The sequence below is a fragment of the Podarcis liolepis genome (assembly GCF_965112155.1).
Source record: "Podarcis liolepis genome assembly, chromosome: 6".
Classification (NCBI taxonomy): domain Eukaryota; kingdom Metazoa; phylum Chordata; class Lepidosauria; order Squamata; family Lacertidae; genus Podarcis; species Podarcis liolepis.
Genome location: NC_139559.1, coordinates 6,321,321 through 6,341,773, shown reverse-complemented (window position 1 = coordinate 6,341,773; position 20,453 = coordinate 6,321,321). Strand labels below are relative to the sequence as shown.

The 20,453-nt window shown below is 43.0% G+C and overlaps 1 protein-coding gene and 1 long non-coding RNA gene across 4 annotated transcripts in view; one reads left to right on the top strand and one right to left on the bottom strand.

Moving 5' to 3' along the window:
* Nucleotides 1-20,453, bottom strand: part of DNAJC5 (DnaJ heat shock protein family (Hsp40) member C5) — a 56,517-nt gene that overhangs the window by 27,477 nt on the left and 8,587 nt on the right. Inside the window, exon 2 of the mRNA XM_083507781.1 lies at nt 5,475-5,565. The gene's annotated coding sequence lies outside the window, so the exon portion shown is untranslated. The remainder of the gene's footprint in view (nt 1-5,474; nt 5,566-20,453) is intronic.
* LOC310708927 lies at nt 67-20,033 on the top strand. Of its 3 annotated transcripts, XR_014527222.1 has the most exons (5): nt 122-271; nt 5,385-5,582; nt 12,732-12,900; nt 13,015-13,211; nt 14,333-20,033. It is a non-coding gene; the product is annotated as an uncharacterized lncRNA (long non-coding RNA). The 3 variants fall into 3 exon arrangements; XR_014527223.1 differs by having other exon boundaries at nt 12,732-13,211; XR_014527224.1 differs by lacking the exons at nt 12,732-12,900; nt 13,015-13,211; nt 14,333-20,033 and adding an exon at nt 7,237-7,509 and having other exon boundaries at nt 67-271.

The window sequence follows — 20,453 nt, the reverse complement described above, 5'->3', positions numbered from 1 at the left end:
GAAGCTGAAAGACCTGTCAACTACTTAATGGGAGCTCTGATATCACAATGAATTGGTTGACATCACAAAATGGAACAAGCAACAGAAGAGCCAAAGAAATTTTGAAGGAGCAATGAACATCGGTGGCTGCAAAGGAGAGGCAGCACAACTGAAGCTCAGAAGTGATGAAGCCCCAGCAAGATTATAGGGCTGAAGGCTATAACACGGACCATGTGGAAAGGAACCACAGAAACAAAAGGCAAAGACTGGCTGGAGATGACAGTGCCAAAAGGTTAGTACTCCAAGCCCAGAATGAGTGTGTGACAACTAAAATGGAGAAGTACCCACAACTGACGTTTGTCTGTGACGGGGGAGAGAGTGAAAAGGACAGGTGTAGAGTGAGCAGGATAGCTAGCAATGGAAGGGGAAGTAGCTAAAGACCAAAGATATGGGAACTGGCCAGGGAAGAGTAGTTGACTAATGATTGGTGTGGGGAGAGAGAAAAGAAGCAAGAAGGAAAATGGTAAATCAACTGTGGGGCTCATATGGCATAGGGAGGAGGTCAGATACAAGGAGGACCAGTGCTTTTTCTCTGGGGGGACACAGGGGTAAGCATATCCCTAAACCTTTTGTGAATCTAAGTTTGGCCTCTTTGAGGGGCAGCATTTCAATATGAGTAGGAAAATGAGAGTACCCCTAAACATTTTATTTAGAAAAAAAAGCACTGGGAAAGACTATTATGAAGAGAATGAAATGGGTAGTTGGGGAAGGGCTACCTTGGGTGGAAGCCATGGCTCAGTGCCCCAGCACATGACTGGCATGCATAAAAGACGTAGGCTGAGTCCCCAGCATTTTCAACTAAGCAACAAAACAGATCTCTCTACCTAAGACCTTGAGAGCTTGCTATCAGTAATTTATTTATTTTATTTGATGTATTAAATTTCTATACCACCCTTCATCCGAGGATTACAGGGTGGTTTACAATACGGAAGCACAAAAAATACATAAAATAGTAGCGAACAAAAACAACAGCCCACCCCCAAAGCAGATTGTACTGGATTAGACCAATTGGGAGAAATGAATCGGAGTAAGGCAGAATCATGTGTTCCTACAAAAAGAGGAGCGACCAAAATGCAATAGATGGAAACAAGCAATGGGAACAGGTGGTTGGCAGATGGAGATTAATAATGATGGGAAGGTGGCCTGCATGAGAGCTATGGGCATGGCAAGCTCTGTCCTATGTCCCTGAGGTGCTTCAAGTGCCTTGACACTTCAGCAGTAGCCTCAGCATTCCCTTGTACCATTCTCCTCCCGACCACCAAAGCTGAAGAAGAGGATAATCCTCACCCTCCATCTCCAAGGTTGGAAGGAAGGCTGGGATTCATTACACTCATCTGAGTATGATGGAACATTTGCCACAGCAAGCAGAACCACTGGCCTATACATGCAGGAAAGGTTGTGAGACTGAAGGGGATTCCGCTCTCGCCTCTCAAAGTAATAGCTTTGTTAATTTTTGCTGGTATAGCATATTCTTATAAAATGCCAACGCCTTTTAAAATGCTAGCATCCCTTGTGGCTCATTTTGTAGCTACACACATAAATAGCAGCACACTAATCTCTGGTATACAGAATTATGCTGCACGAAGTGCTCCCTGTAAATGCACAGGTGGCTATGAATAAGAAGCCAGCAAAGAAAGTACATGGCTCAAACCATCCAGGAATTATTCCGAGGGGGAAACGGCTCCCAGCCCCAAATTAACCATGTCAGAAAGTATGCCCGATTCTTTAAAGAAGCATTACAGAGGGATCACCTAGGGCACACTGGTATGGCACACTTCCCAGTTTAGCACAACAGTGCTGCATCAATTCCTTTAAAAAACAGCACAGGACAAACCCATGCCAACTCTGTTCATTGAGCTGTACAGGCTGAAATACAGTGGTGCCTCGCAAGACGAAATTAATCCGTTCTGCGAGTCTCTTCGTCTTGCGGTTTTTTCGTCTTGCGAAGCATGGCTATTAGCGGCTTAGCGGCTATTAACGGCTTAGCGGCTTTAAGAAAAAGGAAACAAACTCGCAAGACTTTTCGTCTTGCGAAGCAAGCCCATAGGGAAATTTGTCTTGCGGAACGACTCAAAAAACGGAAAACTCTTTTGTCTTGCGCGTTTTTCGTCTTGCGAGGCATTCGTCTTGCGAGGTACCACTGTAGTCCACAGAGGTCCCAGATGCCCTCATTCGAGATAACAGGTAAAAGGCCAGTGTAGTTTCAAAGTCAATCATGTGTGGATTGCATGGGACAGATGTGCATTTGACTTCCCTGAAATCATTTCTGCAAACATAGCTAAAAGATAGCTAACAGACAAAGCTAATAGATATATTAGCTAAAAGATAGCTAATAGACATAGCTAAAAGATGGCATATACTGATCCACGGCTGGTGGGGGCTTGAGTTAAGAGAGAAAAAGAGCCCACAGTTCAAGCAATGAGGAAACCCAAGCATCTAAAGGACTACGTTAATCAATGGTAAACTAGGAGGGACCCTGACTTTATTAGACTGTTATTTCAATGTCTATTAGTTAATTGTGCATGCCACTCTCTATTGCTCTATCACTCTTGAGAACTTAGATGCCAATGCAGCATACCACCTTCTACCCTTCAAAACTAGCTTTGCACTCCATTACAGATTTCTCAAACTGCATGCATGACAACTACCGTATTTTTCGCTCCATAAGACACTTTTTTCCTCCTAAAAAGTAAGGGGAAATGTCTGTGTGTCTTATGAAATGAACGCTGCACAGAGGAGGGACGGACGGGAGCTATGGCTCCCGTCCATCCCTCCTTCGCAGCTCGCTTTAAAGCAGCAAAGTGGGACAGGAGCCGCTTACACGGGTGTAAAGCAAGCACAGTGGTACCTGTGTAATCCCTCTGCCCCTGCACTCAGCCACCCTCTTGGGATGACGCTCGCGTGGGCAACGTACCACGTCCCCACAGGCGACGTGCCGCCACACAAGACCCTCCCTCCGCCACAGGTCTTGCCGGGACAGCAGTGCCTTCCTTTGCAGAAGTGTGAAATTTGAAGGGCAGCTGTGGTTTGGTCCTTGTGTTGTGTATGAAGGTGTGAATTAGGTAGGTTTGACTTTAAATGGGAATTGAATCAGATTTCTCCCTCATTCCTCCCTCATATGAAAGCCGCCAGAGCTCTCTGCAATGAACAAAAAAGGAAGAAAGTCCCACTTCTTTTGGCTTTATTAAAATAATTGTGTGGGGCCATACCATACAGTCCTTAGATCTAAGGGACTCAATGTGGGAAGCTCATATATTTCCACTGCCTACCCCCCTTACTAGGGGATAAAGTCTCTCTTCATTTGTTAATGACAGTGATGATGGTTCTTAATGCCACTGTTGACTGCTGTTCACTTTACATGGTTGAAATATTATTCTGATATACCGGTAGTTTATCAAATAGTTTAGTACAACATTTGATTCAGAATATATATTTTTCTTGTTTTCCTCCTCTTAAAATTAGGTGCGTCATATGGTCAGGTGCGTCTTATGAAGCGAAAAATATGGTAGTTGTGGAAACTGTTACAATATGGATGCAATGCTGCTGCAAAGTGCTAGCTTGAAAACAAAACATGATGGGAATGTTGGGACTGTCCATGGGAAACAGAGGGACAGTCAATTCACAGTGCGAAGCACCGGAATTAGCTCAGAGTGTAATATGAGCTTTATAGGAAGTGTTTGTTCTGGTTTGTTCTCTCTCGGCTGCTGGAGTTTGAAGAGAGCAGTCATGTTTTTTGTAACACTGCAAAGACAGAAATAAAGGCCTGTAAATACGTTTTCTGTCTACCTCTTTCCCCTGCCGGGGGGGGGGCAGGAAAGAGGGGTGTGTTCTTCTCACGCTGAGAAGGATCGCCTATCACAACCTCTGCCTGGATCTTGCCGGGAAAGCAGACAGGGAGGTCAGCAGGAGACCAAGCCGGGTGCCTGGGAGAGTTGCCAGTTTCTCCTGATAAAGGCTTGATTTCCGACAGAAACAAGGGATGAGGCTTGCACACCAGCACCTGTTAAATCCTGTGCATTCAAAGGTTACTGTTCCAGAACTCAGGTCACATTAGATGTCAGAACTCCTTAGTCTTATTTAGTTATGGAAGTTTTTAATGACTGGTGTTTATAATGTATTTTTAATCTTTTGTTGGAAGCCGCCCAGAGTGGCTGGGGAAACCCAGCCAGACAAGCGGGGTATAAATAATAAATTATCATCATCATCATCATTCAGTTTAAAACCTAGTGATGTTAAATTCTCGAGAACAATCTTTTGGAGAATATTCTCAAGAATATTCTCGATTAATGAGAATATTGTACCACTGAATGGCACTGCAAAAACCAGTTTCTGTCACTAAATAAAAATATAGAAACGTCAACTGTTTAAACCAGGGCCACCTCACATGCTGCTACACATAATTATATAGGCCTAGGTACTTTAAATGTACAAAGCATTAAAGCTACTTTCTGTAAAAAAAAAAAAATCATACTGTATCGCCAAGGGTATGGAATTGCTAAGAATAAGGTCATACCAAAATGGGGAGGGGGGAGGCTATTACATATAGTTGAAATACATATGAATTCAAATGTTCATCAAATTATGTAGCTCACATTTCAGAACTACCAATGGTGAATGACACAATGGCCAGTAATATAACTGGATAAAAATAATCATTATTCATTTCTTACACTGGCAATATCACAGCTTGACTTATTATTTACTAGATTTTTTAAAATGTGGGTTGTAAAACTGGTTCTTACATTAGAATTTACAGTTTGTGGAGAATATTGTCTGGAGAATTATCTAGCAAAGAATATTCTCCGGAGAATATTCTCATTCTCGAGAATATTCTCCGGAGAATATTCTCACATCACATCACTATTAAAACCTAACTTTGCAATGCACATTTTGTTATTGTAATATACTCTTTTACTGCACCTTTGAGGAATAAGAGTTCTCTGGCAATGCAACTCAATCTCTTATGTAAAACTGCCGTTGCCCACCCCAAACTTCTGAAACAGGGATGGCTACAGGAATGAAATTAAAAGGGTTGTTTCTCTTTCAGTCAACTATTTAATCAATAAAATGACTCAATAATATGACAGATTACTAACTATTGCTTTTTCCCAACCTGTAGTGCCAGTGCAGGATCAAACATACAGTCTACCAGCTTAATGTTAATTAAGAATAAAAGTTAAAATCTGGCAATTTTCAAGTGTAGTTCAACTCGTGTACAATATCTTTATAAGGCTAATCCAAGATGCAGTCCTTGCAACTAGTGCTAACTAGAAAAATTATCTTCCTCCACTTCTACCAACTCCCACAAAGCAATGATGGAATCTCTCTACCTGCTGCATTTGAAGGGAACCAAACTGCTTTCTGCTCCTGCCACATCATCTGCCAGAGAGCTGAGATTTTCAAACTCTTAACAGAGGTTAAGAGGCTTCACTTGCCTTAACAAATCCGTCCTTATGAAACAGCCGAGCTAGATCCTAGATGTGGGATCCTAAAAATTCAGCCTTCAGGTTCCAGAACAGGATTCTCCTAAGGACAAAGCACAGGTAAACAACAATATATCAGATTGCTAATAATACACTGTGTGTTAGGAGAACAGAGATGGGACAGAGAATATTTAAAAATGTCAAATGTTTACAATCACACTAATCTAATTCTTTCTTGCTTAATAATAACCGATTTAAATGATCCAGAAGACAGTTTTATGACTTTACTCATTGACAGAAAAATATAACCTCCAACAACTGTAGTTTGCATAGCTAATGCATGCAAATTTCTACAAGCAAGTAAGAATGATGGGTGACTTGGACTTCCCATTGATGTGAAGCCTCTTACAGCACTAGAATTCAATATGGTCAGTGATAATATTTGGCAGCTGCTAATTTGTGCAACTGATTAGAACAAGCAGAATCAGATGAGCGAAATGACTGCAACCTTTCAGCAAAATCCCACATGAAAGATTTTAAAGTATGAACTAAAAGGGTTTGGCAAGAACCTTTGGCCTTTGCCACATGAGATACTCTTACAAGTAACCCTAAAGAAAATGGCATTTCAAGTGATACAAACAAGTATACCCCATTGTTCTGGTGGTTGGCATCTGTCTGTCTCGGTAGACAACAGAGGGGTGCACCTTTGGGGGTGAAGTCAAACTGCTGAAAAGGTCGCAGCGCCTGCTGTGGCTGCAGTGGCGTAGCGTGAGTTGTCAGCACCCAGGGCAACGCAAGTAATTTGCACCCCCTAACCCGGGGCAAGGCAAGTAATTTGCGCCCCCCCCCTAACCCCTAACCTGCGAGTTGCTGCTGGCGCTGCCGCCCAAACGACGCCGCTTGCCCGGAGGAGGAGGGGGGCAGAGAGGCGAGGAAAATGCAACGGCCCAGCAGCTGCAGCAGCACCGGCGGAGGTAGGGCTGTGAGGAGGGGCTGCCTGGCGCGTCCTCCGCGGCGAGCGCTGAGAGCCGCTGCCTGCCGGGCGCCTTCAGCCCGGACGCGCGCACAGCTCGTCGGTTCCGCGAGACATGCGGCTCCTGCGCCCGAGGTTCTTCGGCGACTCCGGAGGCAGCGAGCGCGCCCCCCCCAGATGTTGCGCCCGGTGCGGCCGGCCCCCCTGGCACCCCCACGCTACGCCACTGTGTGGCTGTAGAGACCAATATGGGAGAGACATGTTTTGTTGCAGCTGGGACAGTTGAAGGTGCCCGGTTGTGCTGCTGCAGATCCACCAGGGTGTTTCATTGTTCTGGTTACACTTGGATTAAATGGCTGGTTAACAAATTACATCAAAAGGTAATACACCATGAGGTTTTGTGGTGAAATCTGTAATGTGCAATAAGGTTCCATGCATTAGTTTCAATGTAGAAAATAATGCTGTGGTTTGTCAGAGCCACAGACAGCTCTCTCTCTATTTTCATGGTTGAGAATGCATGATGATGTAATTAATTAGCCATCCAGCTAAAATTAAAAAGGAATAAAACTAGATTTTTTTTTTAATGGCAGCAAATGGGTGTAAAGGACAATAAATGTTAGTAGCGAGATAAGAAGGAAACTCAAGACTGTCATTTAGGTTACAGCTTCCATGTATTTATGTAAAATCATGACTGTGCCCATTGACATCTTGAAATCGGTAAGCTAATGAACACCTTAGTGAGATAAAAGGCTATTTATTCCTATTCAGATCACAGGTGATTAAACTGAAATTCATTATCAGTTGTATTTCAGGAGTTTCACACTGGAGTCTCCCTTTGAAGTATCTGTGCTCAAGAATAGCCACCTTAAGGTTGGTAACAGTGTTCCTGGGAGGTTGTAATGGTCTCCTACTGGTTTCTATTGGCCTTTTTATGTCAGTTTTTTGTCTATTTACCATCATGCACATGTCAGCAATGAAGGAGCACATAGCCTCCCTGCTAGGATGGAACGGTCTCAGATCCCAGCCTACTGACAGAGGTTTGGATTAAAATAAAGCTCTGTGTTTACTGAATAATCTTTTTGTTGTTTCAAATACTCTGACCATATTTTCATAAACTGCATTTTATACAGTGAAGAGATTGGTCCCTCCCCTCCACACACATCCAAATGAGAGGAGAAAAATCACAATTCAGCATTAAGGCTTTGAAATCTACTTTTCTTCAGTTCCTCCTTTTGCACAGAATTCCTAACTGCACTAAAACTGCAGGTTCTACAATCACATTTTTTCTTTAAACCCATATTACTTGCCTTGAAATTAATAAAGTATCTTCATATGCTAGAGGGGCAGTAGGTATGCAGAAAAAATTATTGTCATCTTAGGTTGCTAACAGCAACACTTGGCCTTTAAAAAACTGATTGATTTGTTGTCAGCTATGCCTGATGCTATTAACAGATGGAGGGGAAACTAAATTCTACTCACAAGTAGACACACTAAAGTTAGTGGTTCCAAGTTATCCACTTATTTCAATGGATCTACTCAAAGTATGACTAACAATGGATACAACACAATGACAATATTAAATATTGTTGCTATAATAAATTTTTAAACAGGAAAGTGTTTTATTATATTTTTTACCCAGCATCTCCTCCCATAGGAGCCCAGAGCGGTACAAAATTAGATAAAAACAATCTAATTAAAATACTGTTAAGAAGCATTTTTATGTGGGTATCAGTAAGAGAGGTTATATATGCAGTACAAAAAGCAATGAATAATAGGTCATCAGCCCCAATCATCCTTGCCAAAGGTCCAGGCAAACAGGTACATTTTAAACTGTCAATGAAATTACATCACCATAGGAGACAAACACAATTCTACAGGGGGAGAGGTCCAAAGTCAGGATGTTCCCCGCACCGAAAAGGATATATCATGAACTCTGGCCAAAAGTTTCAATATAAGGAATAATTCCTACTCAAGAGTTGAAATGAAAAACGTGTGTGTTCTGCTAAGAATAAGAGTTTGAAGCTAGTAGTAAATTTAAACACAACGTGTAAGTACGATAGTTTTAAAGTAATGGTAAGTTTGGATACAACGTTTAAGTACAGAAACTTACCATTACTTTAAAACTATCGTCCTTACACGTTGTGTTTAAATTTACTACTAGCTTCAAACTGTTATTCTTAGCAGAATACACACGTTTTTCATTTCAACTCTTGAGTAGGAATTATTCCTTATATTGAAACTTTTGGCCAGAGTTCTTGATATATCCTTTTCAGTGCAGTTTCAACAAGAACTCCAATTTCTTTAAGGATGTTCCCTGCGGCAGTGACTTAATTGGCCATGCCCAATGGTGGAGCTATGAATAAGGCCTCCATCACAGATCTTAAGGCACAAGTCAACAAGTATTGGAAAAGATGCTTCTGTAAGTACTAAGGCCCTAAGTTGTCCAGGGCTTTTAATACTAATAGCTCAGAGGCAACCAGTACCATGCTTTCAGGATTGGCATTATGTGATCCTACTTTGTTGCCCCATTTATTGGCCCTAATGAAGCCCATCACTGCCCCCAGACACCAGCTTATAATAATAATAATAATAATAATTTATTATTTGTACCCCGCCCATCTGGCTGGGTTTCCCCAGCCACTCTGGGCGGCTTCCACAGAAACCAAAAAACACTAAAATATCATACATTAAAAGCTTCCCTGAATAGGGCCGCCTTAAGATGTTTTCTGAATGTCAGGTAGTTGTCCATCACCTTGACATCCGATGGGAGGGCATTCCACAGGGCGGGCGCCACCATCGAAAAGGCCCTCTGCCTGGTTCCCTGCAGCTTCGCCTCTCGCAATGAGGGAACCGCCAGAAGGCCCTCGGCGCTGGACCTCAGTGTCCGGGCAGAACGATGGGGGTGGAGACGCTCCTTCAGGTATACTGGGCCGAAGCTTAGGACCTGAATAGTCTCTCCTGATTCAGATGAAATTCAGAGATGTAACTTGGTATCAGCAGCATACCAGTATTCCAGTTAGTAATGCAGTCCTTCCTGTTTCAAGGACCCAAACTTGTTGTATAGCGGAAATATTGGACAGGTCTACAGCCAAGTTCAGCATGCCAGGTTTTAAATTATGGACATGCTCATCAGTATCAGAAGCAAACTGCTAGCATCATCAGGCTGGCCGGCCTCTTTCAGAATAGATCCCAAGTGAGCCATGTTTGCCTCAAAACTATTTTTCAGCAGACCTTGGAGCTTTGTATCAAGCCTAAACCACCCTGCCTTCACCCAGAGGAAATACACTGTTGAATCATATCAAGTACTGTCGAATCATAACATGGAGAGAGACACAACACAGAAAGATTTGTTTGGTTGATTCAAATCATCCTTACTGCTTTCTAGGTGGCTCTGTTGCTGAGCTCTTTTGAGAAATCCACATGGGAAGAGGCAATGGCCAGGTCTGCACATCATAGTAAGTGTGAGAGTGTGTCTTATCATGACCATATAAACACGCTGGCTCCCCACAAAGAGCCTGCAGTCGCTTTGCTCCCCCCAGAATTTTTAGTTCAGCACAGGATGGTAACTCAACCAAGACTTACCGTATTTTTCACCCCATAGGACACACCGGCCCATAGGACGCACCAAGTTTTTTTGGGGGGGAAATAAAGAGAGAAAAAAATATTTTCCCCCCCCCAGGCGCTTGTGGGGCCGGCAGCGGGGAGAAGCGCTCTTCTCTCCGCTGCCCGCCTGCAGACCAGGTCCGGGGACAGCGGGAAGATGCGCTGCGCCTCCCAGCTGTCCCCGGAGCTTGCGGGGCAGGCAGCGGGGAGAAGCGCTCTTCTCTCTGCCGCCCGCCTGCAGACCAGGTCCGGGGACAGCGGGAAGACACGCTGCGCCTCCTAGCTGTCCCCGGAGCTTGCGGGGCAGGCAGCGGGGAGAAGCGCTCTTCTCTCTGCCGCCCGCCTGCAGACCAGGTCCGGGGACAGCGGGAAGACACGCTGCGCCTAGCTGTCCCCGGAGCTTGCACGGCTGGCAGCGGGGAGAAGCACGCATCTCCCCGCCGTCAGCCTCCAAATCACATCGGGAGACAGCGGGATGTCGGCGTTCTGCCTCCCCGCTGTCCCCCGACCTTGTGGGGCTGGCGCTGCAGCTCTCCTGAAGCCTTGAGAGCAAGAGGGGTCGGTGCGCACCGACCCCTCTCGCTTTCCAGGCTTCAGCGAAAGCCTTCATTCGCCCCATAGGACGCACACACATTTCCCCTTCATTTTTGGAGGGGAAACAGTGCGTCCTATAGGGCAAAAAATACGGTAGCTTACAGTGTTATGCAAAGCCAGGATTGCGGTTAAAGTCTCTCCTCCTCAACCTTGGCTACAAATCATGGTTTAGGAGGAAATACTTTAACGGCAATCCTGGGTTCAGATGACACAGTATGCCTACCCTTGGATTATCTGCCAGTCCAATCTATAAAGTCCAGAGATGAGCAAAATGGCTGTTGCCTTCTTCACAGAAAACAGTGTATATATACACTAAGCCATAGTACAGCTTAGCGTGATATATGAACACGTGTTTAGTGGGTCTCTTGGCCTAGAAACACCCTATGAGAAGCTGAGGATCCAGAGTTGTTTAAACTCATTTTTCCTAGGTAAAAGGTTATGTTTCCATCACCTAATTGGAGCAATCTAGTACGTACACATGAACACAATTTTTCAGCTTAATTATGGCCCCCAACTAGCTCACACTAAGACATATTTTTAACCATCATCATTAACCTTGTTTCACAGGTTACACAGACTCTTGTGACAAGTTTAACTACCGCTGCCCAAATGTTGTTGCTCTAATAAGCTTAGTGGATTAAAATTTAGCCATTTAAGTCTAATCGACCAACTTCTTATAAAGGCCTGTGACCTTGTACTCCATGTACATATGACACACCGATATTGAGTACAAGTAGACATAAGAGGGACATCACACTGTCATGCTTTGGGGGCAGAATGATTTAAACCACACCATGGGGTGGGTTGGGACTCCTCCAAGTGCACTTTGTCCCTGAAACAGCTTTTGCCTCTCCTGTCAGAAGTGAACTCACCCCCGCCCTGAAAACACTGGTAAAAAGCATTGAGGGAGCGAACAATGCAGGGTGGAGAGTTTAGTTACCTCTCATGCTGTGCATGAAAGGCTCCCTCCTTATGCACACTCTGAAGGGATTCAGTAGTAACCCAAGCATCCTCCACCCCCACCCCCCGGGTGGGGGGGCTTTCACCAAAGGTAGAAAAGCAGTTACCATAGCAAGTAGAATTCAAACTCTTATATGACCCTACAAAAATTAAGATGTTAAATAAATTAAAGATTCAGGTAGGTAGCCGTGTTGGTCTGATGCAGTAGAAATATATATAAAAAATAAATAAATTGTCCAGTAGCACCTTAGAGACCAACTAAGTTTGTTCTTGGTATGAGCTTTCATGTGCATGCACACTTCTTCAGATAATTTAAAGAAATTAAATTCTTTAGAAAGTCCCAAAGCCTTCCATTTCACAGACTAAATGACTGAATTGGTTAAATGAAAGAACCAATGAAGTCTTTCTTTTGGGGAAAGTTATTAAAAGAAAAACACAAGTCATCTAGAAGAGAGCGCTTTAAGCTGGGCTGCCTATTGACTTATTTCTAAAATAAGTTTTTTTTTAAACTACATTAGGATTCTAATATAAAAAGCAAGCAGAAACGGAACTAAAGAAAACGAACATCAGTTGCCTCCCAGCAATGACAGGCATTAATATCATGCAGGTGGCTTTGAGTGGATGCAGGCTAGTTTTTAATATATCAAAACCGTGCAAGAGTTAACGCAGCATATTATCACCTCAAACAGTGTAGCTAAATATCCCAAAAAAGCTGGAACCTAATTAAATATGTAACCAGCCCAGGTTATGAAAAAACAGTGCCAAGGTAATATAGATGGTTCATATCCTTCTGAAGGAAAGTATCCTGTCAGGAGAAAAAGAAATAAAGTACTTCTATGTATTGAGAAAGAAAGAGTCAGCAGAAACCCTTGGAATAGCCTAAAGATGGAAGGTAAGAAACAACTATAGCTACAAAGACATGAAGAACTGTTGTTATTTGACCTAAATATGAATTATATATAAAATCTAAAGCTGAAACCTCCACTACAATGTGAACATGTCAAAATACATTAGCAATATACTGTTTATTCTATCAGCTAAACAGCAGATACGCGCCTGCTGCTCAAGAGCCATTTGACTGACGTGATCCTGAAACCCGCCTGCTCGCATAAAAAGCCTAATGCTTTATTCTGCCCTAGAATCACCAGATTATGAATGTGAAACGAGAGCGCTAAGAGCAGAGCTCAGAAACTGTGACATCAGCAGCACCAGCAGAGTCAGAGTGACTTCATGAGACTGCGCACTACGGGCAGCAGCGAGAGGCCTGGCAGGGTGTCAAGTGCGCAAGACGATGCGCCTCCAGTGTGGGTAAGCTACACCAATACCGGAGCAGTCTTTCCAAATGTAGTAGCAAAGGAAACATCCAGCCAGGACCTATGCAAAGCAATTTATACTGTAGTTGATGGTTTTTCCTTTTCAAAGGTGTGATTAACAGGAGAGCTGGCTGTGTACAGTGTCTTGAAGCAAAATCTCCTGACAATGAGCTGCAAACAAGGAAGCAGACGTCTGCTTCTACGATGGAACGATGGAACGATGGAACGTCACCCTCCTCTGTGCTCCCCGTTCCCATGCACCCTCGAAAATCTGTTCCAATGGGTTTGGGGACCCTTCCGGTGAAGGTAGGAATAAGCTCCAGCAACTAAAATGGCAGTCAACGTTTTCATTTTTGGAAAACTTAGAAGTTTCCCCACCCCTTTTTCCCTCTAACTCACTAGGACACCTTCAAAATCCCGGAATCTCAGGCACACGTAGGGCCAATGATTTATATGCATGCATTATAGATGCACCAGACAAGAGTGAAAGAAAAACACACTCCTTAAGTTTGGTTTGCTGGTTTTTTGAGAAAGGAGGCTGTTTACAAAGGGCAAGGATGCTAGGTGGAAGTGTGAATCACACTATTTAATGTGCAATGTTTCCTTATAGCCACCTGCAAAAGACCAAGGGAGAGATTTCAGAACAGCAACCATGTTAGCACAGGTTGCTAACAAGTGATTCTGGCGTGCATTTTAATATGCAATTTTATTATATATTTTAAACTGTTGGTTTTACTTACCGTATTTTTCGCCCTATAGGATGCACTTTTTCCCCTCCAAAAATGAAGGGGAAATGTGTGTGCGTCCTATGGGGCGAATGCAGGCTTTCGCTGAAGCCTGGAGAGCGAGAGGGGTCAGTGCGCACCAACCCCTCTTGCTCTCCAGGCTTCAGGAGAGCCCCGTCACCAGCCCCGCAAACTCGGGGGACAGTGGGAGAGACGCAGCGTGCCTTTCCCGCTGTCCCCCAACTTGGCTAGAAGGCTGGCGGGGGGGAGAAGCCTGCTTCTCCCCGTCGCCAGCCCCGCAAACTCGGGGGACAGCGGGAGAGGCGCGGTGCGCCTTTCCCGCTGTCCCCCGACTTGGCTAGAAGGCTGGCGGGGGGGAGAAGCCTGCTCCTCCCCGTCGCCAGCCCCGCAAACTCGGGGGACAGCGGGAGAAGGCTGGCGGAGGGCTTTCCCCTCCTCCAGCCCCGCAAGCTGCCAGAGCGATGCCAAAGCTGCCAAAGCCCGAGCTTCCCCAGCCCCGTGCCTGGGGGGGGAAAATATTTTTTCCCCTTTATTCCCCCCCCCCAAAAAATCTAGGTGCGTCCTATGGGCCGGTGCGTCCTATAGGGCGAAAAATACAGTATATATTTTTAGTTTAACTTGCTTTTAGCTTCTGACTTTTATAAGTAACTTTAACATACATTTTATATTTTATGTACCAAGCTCCCATGGATGTAACTCAGGATTCTAGTTTAAAAAAGCAGAGTAGGTCCTGCCAGCCTTAAGCCTGTCTGCCTCTGTTCTACAATCAGGAACTTCTCTACTCTACCATAAGGGGATGACTACTTTAAACAGATAAAACCACTAAATAAGATCTGCAAGAACAAAAATATGACGTGACTGATCCCTTGATGGTCCAGCTCTAGGCAAAGGACAGATAAGGAGACAGAAGTTCCTGTGGGAGGTTCAAGACAGAAAACAACACATGCTTAATTCATTGAATTCTTCATCACAGGATGTTGGAAAGACCATCAGCATATCCTGACTTTTAAAAAGGATGACACAGAAGTATGGAGCTGTATCAAATACTACTGGTCACACAACCTATAAAAAGGGCCCCATGTTTGTAAGAGGGTCAGTCCCAAAATACTCTGGGGTAGATGAAAGTGTTGCTGCTCAAAGGTGAATCTCAACGAGCCAACTTTATTTGGAATGGTGGGAGATCAGTTGCTTAGTGAATAGAGTGCAGGCCTGCAAGGAAGAATGGGTATTCCTATAAGACTATGAATGAGTTTAGGCTGTCAAACTTGATGGCAGCTCCAGAAATAAAGATTGAGGAGTCACGTAATGCTAAATGGGGACTGAAAGCGGTTGAGAGTAAAGGATTCAAAGACTATGTTTAGAAGACGTCAAACTCTTCGCAGAGTGCAAGAGGGTTTTTTCCTTCTGGTTCCTGGTATTGCCTATGAGAACAATACAATTGAGAATTTCTGACATGTCACTGAGAAGAACAAAACCACTGAGTTGAAGGTTTACCCCAGTGCTTATCTCATGGGAGGGTAAGTGTTGGACACCATCTATTTTAGATATTATATTGCTATCAGTTTGTGTGCTAAATAGCTTTCTCCTCAATCAATGGGGCACACGGTCCGCACCAAGTGACCTGCCATGGGGCAAACAGCAGCTTGGGGAGGATATATTTTAACTGGTAAAATGACTGTAAGGGGAGGGTTAAACTCACACTCCTCCCGCATCTCCACTGTTTCAATCTGATTTGGAACTTCCCAAAGTGCTATTAACTTTTTTAAAAAAACCCAAACAAACAAACAGTGAGAGATCCTGTTCATGAATCTCTAGTCCTGCCATAAGTCAGAAGGTACCGGTATATTCTGACATGTCAAGACAGGATACAAGGAGGTAAAGCTTGGATCATCATTCCAACTGCAAAACAAAGGAAGGTGAATTGAAGTGGCACTGGGTAGAAGGGAAGAAGGGTGTTTAGGCAGGAATGTGTCTAGGCAAAGTACACACAGAGAAAGAGGAGCTCAGTTCCCATCCTGCCAGGTGTTTTAGTTTCTTCTGCACAAGGGAAACCGAATCACACACTACAGTGCAACAGTCATGCATTTTTGTAAGGGTGTGGCATTCAAAAGATTCTAACCTTAGCTGTGCTTTTTTTGCCACTTCAAGTTTCTTCAAGTTTTACAATGCCAGTAAGAAAAGTGTACATTGTGGTCAAATACTACCAGGCAATGCAAGCTCATAAATGAGATAAAGTGTCCTGCACTGTATGTACTGCCAACAGAGATATTCTTTCCTTTCATTTTCTTCCATTCCTTTGGCTTAGAAACAGAGTACAGTGGAACCTTTACTTACGGACATAATCAGTTCCGGAGGTCCGTCCATAAGTCGATCCGCCAATCGCTTCTGCGCATGCACAAATGGCAGAAGCAGTTTCTGCGCGTGTGTGAATCACGGCAAACACGGTATTTACTTCCGGGTTTGCCGTGGTCGCAACTTGGATTGGGCCCAAGTAGAGGCGGTTGTAAGTAGAGGTGCTACTATATTCAGGTTTAGAGCGCTCCACCCAGGCTTAACAAAAAAACAAGGGCTGCAGGGCTGAGGAAATATTTCAAGTTTCTGGACAACCTGGAGATTATTCCAGCCTGGTCCCACACAAACACCATTAAATACATGGCTGTACTCAGAAAAAGTTAGCAGAGAATTCAGAAATGCCCATGTTAGGGATCAAATATATTTCAAATTTCTGTCAAGTAAGATTAACAGTAATAACCAACTAAGTCTTATTTTTAGTTTCTTTCTCTCTATATGTAAAATAAATAAATATCACCTTAGGAATTTTGAAAGTGGTAGAAACAATATTCCCTTGGGTACTTAACATAATATATTGCTAATTTATGAGCACGCTGGATACAGCATTTTCTAGGGAACACTGAAGCTCAGTACAAATGTTACACTTAACCATGGTACCAATACCCTGGATGTTGCCTTAACCCTGGATGACTCCAAACTTACAATGAAATTGAAGAGGACCTATAGGGACTCCTATCACACCTAACCAGTATCCATGCTGGCAGGACCTGATGGAAGCTGAGCATCCAAGAACCTACGGAGCACCACAAGTTCCTGTTAGTTTGCATTTCTTAGTACAGGAGGTATTGATCTGATATGTAGAAATCTTTCCTATTGTAATTAATTCAAGAAGGTTCTGGAAGCTTTGTGTGTGAAAGAAACAAGCAGAAGGTTCATGGTGTTTGGGTTACTCCTTTGGAGAAATTGAGTACAACTGGCTTAAGCTGGTTCTGTTATCTCTTTCCGGCAAGGTCATGCTGACTATGATAATAAGGCCAGAAGGAGCGTGGGTTTCACTTTCTCTTTCTATCTCTTTTCCTTCTGGTGTGGTGTTCTGTAGACATAATAAGTTATTGTAAGTTTAAGATAAATCTGCTGCAGCTGGATTTCTTAAGGACAGTGCCAATCCTGAATGTACTGGATTTGTGACCATGATGCTCATTTGCCTTCAATAGCAGTAAAGCTCTGCTGGATGAAATTAATTGCCTCTGGTCTATTTTTTCTGGGAATCCTGCAACATGTTTAAGTTTTTACTCTGCTAACTATACATCGGAGTTCTGCTCTGAATCAGTAATGAGTAGAATTCCTTGACAGTTCCTACCCCTTCATTAAGCAATAGTTTATTACAAGCCAAGACCATAAATCAGTTTCAATCCTTCCTTCTTTTAATAAACCACCATTAAAGCTGACCATAGTTTGTCCTTTCCAGCTATAACAATAAACAGAGGTTAGAGGGAAAACAGGAAGCAGGTGCTTCCAGTCCCCAAAGACAGGAGCAAGCCCAAGGCTCCCTCACATAGCACGAAACTGCAGTTTATCCTTATATCCAAGTTGGGTCATGGAAGCCATTGGTTAGTTTACTTAGCCAAGTCTTGCCCTTGAGAGCATACAAAAGTCAACCATGAAACTTGTCACCTGCAAGCATAGAGGCTGGGTAAGTGGGGCAACAGTTTTTCATACTTCCCTCAATGAAGCAGATGCTTAACTACTTCATGAAGATTCACTTCAAAGGAGGTACTTGGAAGCAGTCCTTAACCTAGGTTTTATACTGAGGTATAATAAACATCGAATCTGGCCTTGACACCTGAAATATAGATTTTTAGGGCCTACCCTATTCTTGTGGCTATAATTCATTTTAGACTGTTTTAAATATTGAATTTTAAATTGCTGTACCCTGCTCCGAGGCCTGATGTGGTAAGTAAGAAATTGAATAAACAGCAGTCAAGGAAAATAAACCACGGTTCAGCATTATGCCTGCAAGAATAACTGTTGCCAGGCTTTTAATAAACACAAACTACCAGGTTTCAGACAAGCATCAATTACCTGAGTGACAGGAGTACTGCAACTCTAAAACAGTTTATTTTGTTTATTTTTCCACTTACGCTATAGTTAATGCACAGTATCAAAGTGTGAAGTATCTGTACCTATAGTGAACTTTCATGTCTGACCAGTTACAAGTACCTAGCAAGAAATCTTATAGTGCTTTGGACAAGGGGTGGCTGCAACACCACCAAAATAAGATTAAAATGTGAATTAAGAAAAAGAAGTGGCGTCTATGAAAGAAAGCTAAAGTGAAAGCTTCCAATTCAAAATTTGACGGGATTCAGAATACAAAAGCTGTCTAGTCCAAAATTTAAAAGCTTGAAGATAAATTGAGGTCTCAAAATCTTAATTAAATTATGAAATATCACTCTCATTTCAGCTGGCTGTCTAAAGCTTTGAGACTGGCAGTTTTTAAATTCTTCAGTGCTAGGATGCCTTAAGCACCTACTATACTATTAGGCACAATCTCATCAGCATCCTTGCAAGTGCTATTACAGTATCGCCTATGAACTCAATTCTACCGATATTCTGCGGCAGCAGTTCTCAGACTATATCCATGCTAGGACATCTCCCTCCTTGGTGCTCATTTCCCCAAAAGTGCTTCATTCAGCAGGTTGTCAGGTCTACGAACAGCTGGTGATTCAGGGACCATTTTTAGCATACTTGCTTTTTAGCGGCCCCTGTTAGTAACCAGACTGGCAACTATGCAAGATATTTTATCTGGAAAAGTTTTGGCATTAAAGACTATGTTACATAAGCAAGGCAGTGTTACTCCTGCATTTGGCATCCTTAAAACATGTTACTAACACACACACACACCCCACACAAAAAGCATGTACAACAGGAAACAGGAAGCCAACATTTCACCAGCAGGATTTTAGTTTGTAAATTAACCGTAACACCACGTGGGAGAGACAGGACCTTCTTTCATATTTGAAAAAATAAAGACTAGTCTCAGTTCTCCACACTTGTACTGTGTCCAGTTCTGGGCACCACAATTTGAGGATACTGATAAACTTTAACATGTATAGAGGAGGGTGACTAAGATAATATATCTAAAGCGCTGTCACAAGGAAGATGGAACAAGCTTTGTTTTCTTCTGCTCCAGAGGGTAGGACCCAAATTAATGGCTTCAATTTTAGGAGCTGTTTGACAATGGAATGGACTCCCTCAGAAAGTGTCAGACTCTGCTTCCTGGGAGGTTTTTAAGCAGAGGTTGGGTGGCTATTTGTCATGGATGAGATTCCTGCATTGCAGGGTGCTGGACTTTTTAAAAATTTTATTTTATTCATTTTTCTTTTTCATTCATTACATACATCTCAAATTCTTAACATTTTATATATATTCCTCCCTCCCTCCCCTCCAAGACTTCCCCCAACTTCCGCTTCTGGTTTTCTTCTATTTTCACCCACTTTGCTATCTCTCAACAGAAAAAGTTATTAATAACATAACATCAAACCTAAAAACATAAAAATAAAAGGAAATACACCATCCTATTTCACTATCTTCTAAACATTTTCTGATGCTGATAATGTGGGTGTTTATTTAAATCCTGCCATCAAGTCTATTGACTTTCTTTTTTTCTGCAAATATAATATGAATGGTTCCCAATCTTTTTCAAAGTCTCTGTTGTCTTTTTCTCTTAGCCTATCTGTCACTTTTGCCGGTTCTGCAGGGCGCTGGACTTGATGACTCTTGGGATCCCTTCCAACTAACTCTACAATTCTGTGAAGTACACAAAACAAGCAGATTTCCTGTTGCTTTCATTCAATTGGCAGCTGGCGAAGAAAACTGGGACATGTCTCATTTCTACAAGATCTTTAAATCTGATATAGTTACGCACAACTGTCGGAAATCATAAATGAGCCTTTGGGGGGGCGGGGAAAGATGAAAAGACAAATAATGAGAATCTTCAAAGATGGACTACATACTTCTTTTTGTTACTCGATTCCTTGCTTTTGTTTTATTTATTAAATTGATATCCCACTTTTCCTCCGAAAGGAGCCCAGAGCAGCAAACAAGTGATTTTAAAAAATCTTAAAAGCAAATAATAATAATAATAATAATAATAATAATAATAAATTTTATTTATATCCCGCCCTCCCCAGCCGAAGCCGGGCTCAGGGCGGCTAACAACAAATCCAATACAGATGTAGACTAACATATCAGCAAGCTTGCCACCACATTTTCAAATTTATCTCTACAAGTATGGCTTGTTCCTGCCCTGCTTCCTCAACACATTGTATTCAAGCTAGCATCCTCAACACTGTACAGCGGTACCTCGGGTTACAGATGCTTCAGGTTACAGACGCTTCAGGTTACAGACTCCGCTAACCCAAAAATAGTACCTCGGGTTAAGAACTTTGCTTCAGGATGAGAACTGAAATTGTGCGGTGGCAACGTGGCAGCAGCGGGAGGGCCCATTAGC